Source organism: Lissotriton vulgaris, chromosome 6 (assembly GCF_964263255.1).
Source record: "Lissotriton vulgaris chromosome 6, aLisVul1.2, whole genome shotgun sequence".
NCBI classification, from domain to species: Eukaryota; Metazoa; Chordata; class Amphibia; order Caudata; family Salamandridae; genus Lissotriton; species Lissotriton vulgaris.
The window spans coordinates 1,270,206,879-1,270,218,888 of NC_141694.1; positions in this window are offsets into that span (position 1 = coordinate 1,270,206,879).

Genomic DNA, 12,010 nt, shown 5'->3' on the forward strand with positions numbered 1-12,010 from the left:
GTAGTCGCTCTTCGGATGCGGGGGACGGCGGCGAGGGCGTGGTTGGCTGATCGGAGGTGGCGTTTGGGAGCGTAGAAGTTGACTCGGCTGTTGAGGTAGCTCGGGCCTTGGTCGTGTAGGGCTTTGTGTGCGTGGGTGAGGAGGCGGAAGGTTATTCTCTTGTTGATGGGGAGCCAGTGAAGGTCTCTCAGATGTCCGGAGATGTGGCTGGATCGTGGGATGTCGAGGATGAGTCTGGCTGAGGCGTTTTGGATCCGCTGGAGTCTCTTCTGGAGCTTGGCGGTGGTCCCGGCGTAGAGGGCGTTGCCGTAGTCCAGTCGGCTGGTGACGAGGGCCTGGGTGACGGTCTTCCTGGTCTCTGAGGGGATCCACCAGAAGATCTTCCGTAGCATGCGTAGGATGTTGAAGCACGCCGAGGAGACGCTGTTGACTTGCCTGGTCATGGAGAGGGAGGAGTCCAGGATGAAGCCCAGGTTTCGTGCATGGTCTGTCGGTTTGGGTGCGGTGCCCAGGGCGGGAGGCCACCAGGAGTCGTCCCAGGCGGAGGGTGAAGAGCCCAGGATGAGGACCTCCGTCTTGTCCGAGTTCAGTTTCAGGCGGCTGGTCGTCATCCACTCGGCTACCTCTTTCATCCCTTCGTGCAGGTTGGCTCTGGCGGCGGCGGGGTCGTTGGTCAGGGAGAGGATCAGCTGGGTGTCGTCGGCGTAGGAGATGATGCTGAGGTGGTGTTTGCGTACGATGGCCGCGAGGGGGCTCATGTAGACGTTGAAGAGGGTGGGGCTCAGTGATGATCCTTGGGGGACGCCGCAGATGACTTCCGAGGCCTCTGACTTGTACGGTGGTAGGCGGACTCGCTGTGTTCTTCCGTCGAGGAAGGAGATGATCCATTCCAGCGCCTTGTCCTGGATACCGATGTTGCTGAGGCGCCGTGTTAGGGTGCGGTGGCAGACCGTGTCGAATGCCGCGGAGAGGTCTAGGAGGATGAGGGCCGCTGTTTCTCCATTGTCCATCAGGGCTCGGATGTCATCGGTGGCGGCGATGAGGGCGGTCTCGGTGCTGTGTTTGGCTCGGAAGCCGGACTGTGAGGGGTCGAGGGATCCGTTCGTCTCGAGGAAGGCGGCCATCTGCTTGTTGACGGTCTTCTCGATGACTTTGGCTGGAAACGGGAGAAGCGAGATGGGGCGGTAATTCTTGAGGTCGGTGGGGTCTGCTGTTGGTTTCTTGAGAAGAGCGCATGTATGTGCGACATATGTGCACCCATGCTTATTTAAGGGGTGCAACAGGGTGTTCTTTTGACACCCCTGCACCCGTGAAATTATTCTCAATTTGCGATTCTCAAATTGCGAATCGCAAATTGAGAATAACTTCCCATTCATTCCTATGGGCCTCCTGGCCCATAGAAATGAATGAGAAAGTATTCCTTAAGTGCGATTTGAAATTTGCTAATCACAATTAAGGAATATTGAGAAATCTCTAAAAAATTGTGATTTTTTACATACAACCCTATTTGCGATTCTCAAATAGCGATTTCTAAAGAATCACTATTTGAGAATCGCAAATCAGGATGTGGATACATATGGCCCGGAGACCTTACACTGCCACACACAGAGGAAAAAAAGTAGAGGGAACATTGGTCTTTACTACAGGCTGTTTGGCCCTAACCCCAGAACTTTGTTTTCACAAATATTGTTATGACAGCTATTGTCAGTGGCATAACAAGGGTGCCATTGGGCCAAATTGAAATAAGAGAAACTGGTCCTCTCTCTTATATGGTAATAAAAAAAGGAGCTATACTAGGGGTGCAACGGGCCGCTTATACCCCCTGAGCCCTATTTCGGTATCCTATACTTGCAGAGCTATTGATAAAAACAGGGCTGTGTTTTTTGAATCAGTGATAGTAACTTTATAGTTAACCGCATGCGTGCTGGCGGGTTTTCCCGCTGCGCGCTAAAGATTCGAAAATCGCGGGTTACGTGACAAAGCCAGCTCGTCATGCGTGCAGCGCAGGTAACGCCCATGACGAGCTGGCTTTGTCATCCGCGTCGAAGGGGTTAAAAGAGCATCAGTTAGATTGCTAATATCTTTGGCCTAGTTTGAGGGATTGGCCATTCCTTTAAAACATTGTCTTTATTGGATCTTCAGATTAACAACAAACAAAAGGCATTTGCATATCATCCAAAAGGGGAAGAAAAAAAAAGACATGAGCTCATTGCCAAGGTGTGTTAGGTAAACATCATTGCTGTATCGATTAGTCATCACAGATATAAGCAATTGTCAGGCCCCTAAAAAATTCTAGAAACATTGCTGGATATGACCCATCACATACATAGATCGATGTACATAATAGAGGGGGCATCACTTTGTGGTATCTCGTTCAGTGGACTGGAGGTATGTGCGGAAAGGTAGCCAAATATCCTTCGGCGTGAGGTAAGGGGTTGAAGGCGGGCATAGTCTTCAACCAATTTTTTTTTTTTTACATCGGCTCATGCTCCTGAGCCAGTCCAAGGGAGTGGGAGGGCGGGCGGGTGCTTCCCCGGTGTAGTGCTATTTCCAGCGTACCCAACAGTAATGCCATGGAGATTAGGTCGACAGGTGAGGTGGGGTACATTCTGAGTGTAGCATAGTAGCGCAAATAGGGGATCGGGCGTTACCTCAGTGTCATTCATGGCAGAGATATGTTCAAACACTGCTAGCCAGTATGTGGTCACTACTGGCTTGTCCAGGTGAGATGTGAAAAGTCCGTCCCCGCGGCCTGACACTTAAAGAATCTATCAGATCTGTTGTGGTCAAATGTGGCAATGTCAAGCGGCGAGAGATAGCAGTGGTGTAGGAATTTAAAATTGAAAAGTTTATGCAGATGGCTAATAGATACATGCTGAGTTTGTGTACAACAATACGGCCATATCTTATCAGCAAATGCTATCCTCAGTTCTGTCCCCTAGGTCTCCTGCACCCATGTAGTATTGTCACGTTTCTAAGCCATACATGCTCAGTACAGTCTAGAGGTCATACGGTCTCCCCCTCAGTCCTCAATTGCCAGTGTTAAGGGAGAGAAATCATGGGGGGAAGTGTATAGGAAGGTATGAGTGATCTAAACGTGATTTGGAGTCACCAGAAATTAAAAAGGTCCATGTACAAGATGTCCCCAGCCCACGGGCCCTAAACCAGAGGTGTAATATGACCATCAGGGAACAGATACCTCATGGTGCAGAGATTATGTCATTGTAGTGTGTGCTGTACAAGCTTCTCCTGAGTGGGCAGGAGCCATGGGTTGTCATGTAACGGGAGGGCACTAGAGTAGAGAAGACCGCCACCCAGCAGTCGTCACAACTGGCACCATGCCCAACACATGGTGGACACCATCTGGATGTCTCTAGTGTCGAGTGGTATGCCCTTAGGTAGTATCTGTGAGTAGAGGAGCCCATCCAATAGAGCTCGATCCAGATGCAGCTATGGGATGCAGACATCTGGGTGATACCAGTGATGTGTTTAATGGCACTGGAATGCTAAATAGTAGAAGCAAAGATCGGGGACCACAAGACCTCCGCGCTCGCACGGAAGCGTGAGCCTGTCACACCGGATTCGGGCTGTGCTCCTGCTCAAACCAGCCGAATAAGGCCTCCGCAAAGTTCGGATGAAGGATTGTGGCAGGGGAATGTGGATGTTGGAAAAAGATACAATTGGGGTAACACGACCACCTTAAGGACGGCTGTGCGCCCCGCCATGGAGAGGGGTACCCGGATCCAGCGATCCACCTATGTGTTAAGATGTGCCATAGCTTGCCGTAGTTGCATAATAGGGCCTGGTCTTCGTCTCTGTGGAGATGGATACTGGAGGTATTTTGTCCCATCTACAGCCCATTTGAGGGGAAATTCCGCAGGTGGGTTATATCTGTTAGCAGAAAAAGGGAGCTGCTGTCTGGAAGGAGTTCTGTTCCTCACGTCACTAGGGTACTTGATTCAGCGCTTCTACGTCATCGCGCTGGTCATGACCCTGACGTGACACCAATTTGGAAAATGTTACTCTTTGTCAAATCCAGGCATCCGGATACACAGAACTTTGCCGGAGAGAAATCCATTACCCATTTAATTAAAGGGAGTGTATCGGAAGCGTTCTTGATCATTTTTAGAACTATTTCAACCGGAGAGTGAGTATTTTTCCTATTTATTCAGTTTTTTTTTAGTCCTTAGACATTTACAGTGACCACTCCACCGGCACCTTCACAAGGAGAGGTGGCTCCATGCAGTGAATATGCTCTACATTTATCTACTCCAAGAGAATTTTGTCATCTGCAGGTGAACCTACCATTCAGTGGAATGAATGGAAGGAATATTTTTTAAACTAGATTGACAATCTTGAAGATTGTAGTGGAACATATTCACCAGAAAGGAAGAAAAGGCTTTTAATGTACTGTCTGGGTCCAGAAGGTCTTCGTGTTTAAGGACAATTACAACAGAAAGAAAGATCAGGTGATATTGATGTACTTAAAGCTGCCTTATTGGATTTAGTTGACCATTATTCACCCACAATGTGTGTTGCTGCTATGTGCAGCGCTTTCTTTCAAAGAAAACAGGAAAAACATGAGTCTGTGAGGATTATGTATTTGCCTTACGTAAACTTTCTATCACATGTAAATTTGGTAACTTTAATGAGGAACTCATAAAAGACCAAATAGTTATGTATGCAAAGAATAAGGCTATTCAAGATAGATTGTGGGTAGAAGGTGATTGAAGTTTAAAAGAAATAATGTCTATTGTTAAAAAAAGCGGAATTATCTGACGCTGCGCAAAAGTCACACTCATCGGATAAAAAAGAAAGTAGTGACTCTGTTATCAACATTTTAGAAGGTTCTAACAAACCTTCCAAAACACATAATTTTTTTTGACAAGAACGACATAAAAAAATGACAATTCTTCTAGAAACAGGCAGCAGCAATATTCTTGTTACCACTGTGGTAGCACTTCTCATTCTGCGCAGTATTACAAGTGCTCAGCACGTACTGCCAAATGTTTAGAGTGCAGATTGGTTGGTCGTTTTGCCAAGACCTGTAGATGTAAAACATAAGAAAGTTGCTTGTGGGAGAGAGAGTGATTTTGAAGAATCGTCCTCAGACGATAGTTATGATGCCAAACTCAAATGTGATTAAAAAAAGAAAGTTGTTCTGAAGATATCAGGTGAAATGGGATATAGAAAGCCTTTGTGTTAGGTTTCCTTGGGAGGTCTTTCCCTACAGGTCACAGCAGATTCTGACTCGTCCTAGACGATTTTTGCTGAGAGTGTGTGGGTTCACCATTTTTGTTCCACCATTAGGAATCATCTAGAATCACCTGATATTAATCTGGAGAGCTATACGGGTGAGAAAATTGACATTATTGGCTTCAGACAGTTGATTTTCAGAATCAAAGGTAGATCTGCTTTATGCAAATTATATGTGGCCAAGGATGGACCATCTGTCCTTGGGTGGAAAGACCAGCGCAAATTAAACATTATTTTGAATCCCAATAGTCCTGAACAAATCTTAGTAGCTTGTGATTCTGCTGAGGATACTATGAATTGGGTGTTGTAAGAATTTCCTAATGTCTTCAACAACAAAGTAAGGAAGTTAAAAGGTTTTTCACATTTCATCAAGTTGAAACATAATGCTATCCCTAAAATTCACAAAACGCGGAATATTCATTTTATTTTGCGAGACGAAGTGAAACAAGAATTGGATAAACTTTTGAGTGCTCACATCATTGAACCTATATAATCATCCGAATGGATATCTCCGTTGGTCGTTGCGAGACGAGACAACTGCAAAATTTGATTATGTGTGGACTTAAATAATAATATTATAGTGGATCAGTTCCCGTTACCTCGCATTGATGAGATGTTATCCTTAACCAGGGATGCAAAGTGGTTTTCCACCCTAGATTTGTCATCGGCATATCATCAAATCATGTTGAACCCTGATTGCAAACACTTGACAGCGTTTTGTACCCCCTTCGGGTGTTTCCAATTCCGCCGAATGCCATTTGGATTGGCATCGGCGGCAGATGATTTTCAAAGGCTCATGTCACAGTTATTAGGTTACATCTAAGACGTGGTATTTTTTCAGGACTATATATTAATCATGGGAAAGTCAAAGAAACATGAACTGTAGAAAGTGGCTGTGCACTGCTTGGTTATCTGTTTGGTTTAAGGCGTACTTCGTGCTCCTAAGAGATTCCCCCCGCTCAGGAGTGTATATAATGTATGAAGACAGCACTGGCACAGAATGTGCAAGTGTCACCTATGGCACAGAAATCTGGGTGCTGTGAAATCCAGCTATTTTATTCTTCAAAATGGTTTTAGATGAAAGTTTTTCAAATAAAGTTTTCATGCACTTTTATATCTTCTTCAGTATTTTATTCATACTATTACTTTGTTCAATGTGATATCTTCTTCATATACATTGATTATCCATCCATTTAATCAACTTTCTTATTTTTGCAAATAAAAAAACACAATTTTTTCCAATGCATTTCGGCCCGAAAGGCCTTCATCAGGGAAATCTGTGAAACAAAACATGCATCGATCACTCTTTCTGTATAACACAAAATGTATACTTAACAAAACACACTACGATAATATAACATGCGAATTCATAACAAATAACAAAATAATATGTTCAGCATTTCATAATGTGACATACACTTTTAGTCAAAGGTGGTGGACCCTGGTTTAAACATTTAGTTAAACAAACAACCTTCCTTCAGAAGGTTCGCCGTGATGTAATGTATCGTGTAAGACACGTGTCATAGAACTAAAGTCAGGTTTTTTGGTTGTTAAACTAAGACAGAATTATTTGCCCACATGAGTCGGTAATTCTCACTGGCGTATTCATTATTCAAAATGTGCCCAAAGTTGAAACAATGTTACACACATTCAAACAGGAATATGGCCCGCATCTGTCAGTTTGTTAAATAAATGAACATCTCCGTTGTTAAATAGCCACTACGCGCGTGAAGTTACTACGTTTATCTATCGCTTACCGGGCTCTCACCGTAAAGACGTCCTAAGCCGCTGCACGGAAAGCTGTGTTCGGTTTGGAAAAGTTTGCGTGTGATGCGCGGGGTGTGGCTTAATGTATACAATTTTGCACGTTAACTTCAAGAGCTAGGAGCATAAGTTTAAAGGAACAGGGCGCAATATTGGCTTGTATGTGAAACTAAAGGAAAGATTTAAACAATCAATGATTCACAGCAAGCATCATTAGGGTACATATACATAAGGCTGCTACCAGAAATATCGTGTATTCGTCAGCACTATGTAAATATCAATGTAATTCAAAATAAAAATGAGTAAAATGAAATCGGTATTATGCTCAGAAAAAAAGGTAAACACATATTTACAGAGTTCATAGATAGCAGCTAAATTCTGTCCGTTCGTTTATCCCATTGGGGGTCAAGGTCTGCAAGTGGTATATCCAATAGTTCTCTCGTTTTAAAAGAGTTTTTTTATTGTCTCTTTCTTCTTGTCTTTCCACCACTTCCAATATGCAAGCTTTAATCTGATTCACTTGGTGGTTGTGTTCAGTGAAATGGGTTGCCACTGCTGATTTTAACACTTTAGTTCTGTTATTGCTTTTGTGCTATGTGAGCCTTATTTTAAGTTTCCGTTCTGTTTGCCCAACGTAGGCTTTACCGCAAGGACACTATCATGTATATGATATTTTTTGTATCGCAGGTTGCATTTACTCTTAACTTGATTTTATTCCCTCTCATAGGGTGCGAGATGGTGTTGCCTTCCATTATATTGTTGCAATTACTGCAATTTCTGCATGGGATTGTGCCTTTGAATTTTGTGTTGGTTTTAATGGTAGTTGGACTTTTGATGATTTCCCCTAAATTTCTTGCTCTGGTAAAAGCAAATATCGGTTCATCCGCAAAGATGTTGTTGAAGTCGGGTTCTGTTTGTAACATTCGCCAATGTTTTTTGATGGTTCTTTTGAACAGTGGGCTCACTGTTGAGTACTTGCTTACACATGTTATCTTAGGTTCTTTTTGGATATGGGGTGTAGATAGTAGTGGCCTTCTGTCTTTTAATTGGGCTCTTTCCAATGCTGAATTTAACACTGTCTCTGGATATCCTCTTTTGTTAAAACGTTGTAACATGATATGTGTTTGCGTCCTTGATTCCTCAGGGTCTGAGACAATTCTCTTAACTCGAAGGAGCTGTGAATACGGTAGGTGTTGTTTGAGTGGAGTTGGGTGGAAACTCTGATACATTAATAAATTATTGCGGTCTGTGGTTTTGATATGTAGGGTAGTTTCAATTTGATGACCTGTTTTTTTAATCGTTACATCCAGGTAGTTAATTTGGTTATCGTGGATTTCATAAGTAAATTTTATGCGTTGATCTATTTCGTTCAGTTGTTGGATGTTAAGAATCAGGTTATCCTCTGAACCCTTCCACAATATGAAAATGTCGTCAGGTTCTGAGCTGGGATGGTGCAGTGAGCTAAAAAACGGTGATGGATCAAGCCCTGATCTGTCGACTGGGTAGGAGTGTTCTGCTTAATTCAAATACTCTGTCCATCACCACCCCCTTTTCTGAATCGTTTTGTCCACCATAAGCGTGGAAGGGTATGCTCAGATGTGAGTCCCTTGCTCACTGCACCATCAGGATTCAAGCAAGCCGGGCCAAAGACGGCTGTAACGCCAGAAACCGGTCCCCGGAAGCTTGTTTCCTTTCCAGTAAAAGAATTGGCTTGGTAGTTTGGTCTGCCCTGTTCCCATGATGCACTAGGCCAGGGACAGACTAATTTGCATGTCGCCAGGTTCTGAGCTGGGATGGTGCAGTGAGCTAACAAACGGTGATGGATCAAGCCCTGATCTGTCGACTGGGTAGGAGTGTTCTGCTTAATTCAGATACTCTGTCCATCACCACCCCTTTTCTAAATAGCTGACTGGCAGTGGGCGTTGCCTCAGCAAAGGGACGTGGCCGTGGTTCGCGCCGGTAATGGCGGGAAATGAGTTTTGTTGCTTTCGTTCCCGCAGCAGCGTTACGATCCGCTGCGCGGGTGATGACAAGAGCGTGAGATGCAGGTAGGAGAAGTCTTAACGTTTTTTAAAATAACACACAGTAATAGTGACACTCAAAATTTAAAATGTGGTAGACAAGCTCCCAGCTTCCGCCTCAGGAGACAGTATCTTTTGCATTTGCTCTCAGTGTGTCCATTACCGCCAGAATAACTGACTCCGTCGAGTGAGCTGGCCGGAATCAGGTTTGATTAGGCTTCTTTCAATGAAATTAGAAAGGCACCTAGCCACATGGGCCTCCAAGATTTTCGCCAGGAAGGGAAGGAGGGGAAATAGGGCCGTAGTTAGAGGAATTCCAGGGATCTACCCCTGGTTTCTTTAGGAGAGGAACTAACGTAGCTTTTTAGAAAGCTCTAGGTACTTCTCCCTTGCTGAGGGATTCATTGAGGAAAGGGAGGATACGGTGTGGTAGGGCCAAAAAGGTATCCCTCAGGACAGAGGGAGGGCAGCAGTCCTTGGGAGAGCCGACTTGACATGGGACATTAGCTTAGATAGAATGTTAGGACATATAGCTATGAAATTGTTCATAGTGGAAGAGTTACTGGAAAGGTCATCTAGAGACTCCGAGTGGGCAGTGTAGGGGATGCTGGCCCTAATGATTTCGATTTTTTCCTCAAAGAATTTGTTCAAGGAGTTACACAGCTATTGGGTGGGGTGCCGGACTAGGTGAGATTCTATCATCGCTGCCAAGGTCATTTACAATCCTAAAAATTTCTCTAGGTTTGTTAGGGGCAGGGAGCATTCTCGCAGAGATATATGCAGCTTTAGCGGTCAATAAGGATTTCTTATTATCCCTGCGAGCTGAAAGATAGAGCTGTCTATCTTCACTGGCATAACAGTGCCTCCATTCCCTCTAATTGGCGGAGCATGAGTTGTTGGGCAGTGTTGTTAAGCCAAGGAGGTTAACGACACTTCGCCAGTTCCCAGTACATATCCCTCTTTCTTTATGTACAGGAAGGCACACCTTCATGTACATTTACAAACCATGGCATTTTGATTTTTCCATGTGTGCTGTACAAGGCAGCGCACTGCACACACGTCTACTCGTATAATTTTGAGTGGCTGGTTAGGATCGAATCTTATAAGCTTTCTTGAGCTTATGGTGGTTCTTCGACATACTGGAAGACCTTGAGGATTCGAGCAGGACCGGCTTCCTGAGGGAGAATAAGAGCTTTATTTTATTTTATTTTATATGCTTCTATAGCGCCTGAATAGATCCCCGAAGGGATATCTCCGCGCTCATGCTGGAAGGGAAGATAAGACCTGTACCTGAACACTACAGAGATGAGAATCATAAACTGAAATTAATTAGTGGTGAATAAATGGGTCTTAAGTGTTTTGCGAAAGGATAGGTGGTTGGTAATGAGTTTAAGTTTAAGGGGAAGGGAGTTCCAGAGAGCGGGACCTGTATGTGCAAGAGCACGACCACCCAGCTGCCAAAAGACCAAGTGGACCTTTGCTTCAACCACAACCTATTCTATGTTCAGCATAGTACAGATTTACCTCCTGTTCCCAAATCGCTTCTGGTGCATAAGGACCCATTTATCGCACAACATTGTGACTAGAATCCAAGCACCAAAAACACAAGTCATGCAGATACGTGACAAACATCTGCTTCCTGCAGTCATGGCTTCTTAAATCCTTTGGTTTTGGGGGAAGACATGATCCCTGGGAAACCAAGGTCAATTTTGGGAGTCATCGGAATAGCTGAGAAGTTGGGGATGGAACTCTGGATGTGCACTGAAGAGTACGAAAAAGTAAATGACATCAGCACACAAGGGTGGCACTTATTTGTGCCGCCAGTCTGCACTCGTGAGAAGGTACAGAGTCACAGTGGAGCACCTGGTGCCAGCTATCGGTATGCAGGAGCATTGCTCTATGATCAAGTCTGGCATCTTGGAATACATACTCTAAAGGTGAAGAATCTGCAGTTAGAAGTAACCAGCAGAAATTATTACACTGAATCAGAAGGAGATATGACGAGTATCGTGCACATGCAGATCTGTATGTGGCTAATGGGTAGACAAATTGTAACAAAAATGTTACCCTGTATGTTACCCACACTGAAGAGCAAACGAGACAGCAAAAAAAAAAAAAGGATAAAGAATGAGGCCCTAAGTTTGGACAAAAAAAGACATTGTCTACTGCCTATTTTCAGGGAAAGGTCAACTGTGCAGATGTTTTCAATCCACACAAATCCATGAACCTCAACATTTAGGTGTACCAGCTTACGAGAACATTTTTAAAGAACGCAAGCATAAGGCTTTAAACAGGGATTGACAGGGAACTCCTGCCTTTAATATTTGAATGCACCATCTTTGGGATAACTACCCACTCCTCATCTACTTCAAGTGTCTCAATAGAGGAATCTGCATGCTTATCAATTTAAGAATGAAGGTCTGGCATGTAAAATAAGACGAACAGGAACCATGGTGTAAAAAAATTATTTTTTACTGCTTTTTTCTGAATACATTTTTTTAAATAAGTTTACAACTTGAAATGTTAACATTAAACAAACACAGATAAGATACATTTACACAATGCAAACATTTTTACAATGCATATCTAACCTTCATTATTGCAATATTTATTATACATTCAGAAATAATCTAACAGGCACTGCGTTGTTGCATAGTATGAATACCCAACCCCCGATGTAAGACATTTTTTGGTTTAGGTTTCACAACTGGATGAATACTCGGCATGAAGAGGTGCTGAAGTTAGATGAATGTAGTAACTATGAGAAGCTCTGATCACAACGGTTCCTAAAGAAAGAGCTATTCAAGGCACGTTTAAGCTTCTGGAACAGGTGTGCAGATCTAGGTTTTTTCTACATATGACCTATCTAATAAAGCTGTACAGTACTGAGGAGTTTTTATGTACATATACAAATGTTGACAACTTTTTAGGTTGCCTCAATGTGTCTAAGGAGTTAAAAAAATACTTTC